Genomic DNA, 1,362 nt, shown 5'->3' with positions numbered 1-1,362 from the left:
AGCTGGGATTACAGGCATGCACCACCACGCCCGGCCAATTTTGTATTTTTTTTTTTAGTAGAGACGGGGTTGCTCCATGTTGGTCAAGCTGGTCTTGAACTCCCGACCTCAGGTGATCCATCTGCCTCAGCCTCCCAAAGTGCTGAGATTACAGGCGTGAGCCACCGCGCCTGGCCATTTGCACTCAAATTTATGAGGGTTCCAGTTTCTCCGCATCTGCAACAACACTTGTTATTGCCCACTAAAAAAATTGTATGTCTCCTAGTGGGTGTAAAGTGATATCTCATTGTGGTTTTGATTTGCATTTCCTTAATGGCTGACGATGATGATGATGTTCTTATTGGCCATCTGCATATCTTATTTGGAGAAATGTCTGTTTAGCTCTTTTGCTCATTTTACAATTGAGTTATTTGTTATCATGTACTACTTTGAATGTAGGTATTCAAAGAGTTTGCAGATCCCTTGAAACAACTCAGTGATCTGACCTGCAAATTCTGAGGCAATGCCAGTATCCCCCTGATCTGAATGTAGTTAGATCTGGACATACTGAAGCACAAAGTAAATTTCCATTTGAGACTACTGACCATGCAGAGCTTGACTCAAACCCAGCCACTTCTGGCCATGTGGAGTTGGAGTGGCCATGGTCAAGTGAAAGGAAGGGTACTATTTGTGTCCAGAAATGAGGTTGTCATCCAAGATATGATAAGACCAGTTGGGGAGCCTTCATTTTGGGTGCTACTCTGGTGTATGTCTGGTTATAGGCAGGGAGTAGAGGAGTCAGTGGTGGTTTGAATGCTCAGGACTAGCTGCTTGTAGCTACGTAACTACAGTGCACCTAGGCCTATCTTGATCCTACAGCATTCGACTGTAACCAGACCATCTTGGACATGTACCTTGAAACAAACAAAAACTTCAATAATGTAAATTGTGAAAGTAACATGTGCTTATTTTATTATTATTATTTTTTAGAGATGGAGTCTTGCTCTGTTGCCCAGGCTGGAGTGCAGTGGCACAATGTCGACTCACTGCAGCCTCCATCTCCCAGATTGAAGCAATTCTCGTGCCTCAGTTCTCAAGTAGCTAGAATTACAGGCACGTGCCACCATGCCCAACTAATTTTTGTACTTTTAGTAGAGAGGGGGTTTCATGATCTTGGCCAGGCTGGTCTGGAACTCCAGACCTTAAGGGATGGATCCACCTGCCTCAGCCTCCCAAAGTACTGGGATTACAGGCATGAGCCACCATGCCCCGCCAATGTGCTCATTTTAGACATTTTGGAAAATACAGAAAAATCTCCATCTCCCCACCCTAATCATCCCTAGCTCTAGTATCTAGAGAACCGTTGTTACAGTTGCTATATTT

The sequence above is a fragment of the Colobus angolensis genome, unplaced genomic scaffold (genome assembly GCF_000951035.1).
Source record: "Colobus angolensis palliatus isolate OR3802 unplaced genomic scaffold, Cang.pa_1.0 Scaffold171, whole genome shotgun sequence".
In the NCBI taxonomy this organism is placed as follows: Eukaryota; Metazoa; Chordata; class Mammalia; order Primates; family Cercopithecidae; genus Colobus; species Colobus angolensis.
Note: the sequence above shows the minus strand (reverse complement) of the source record.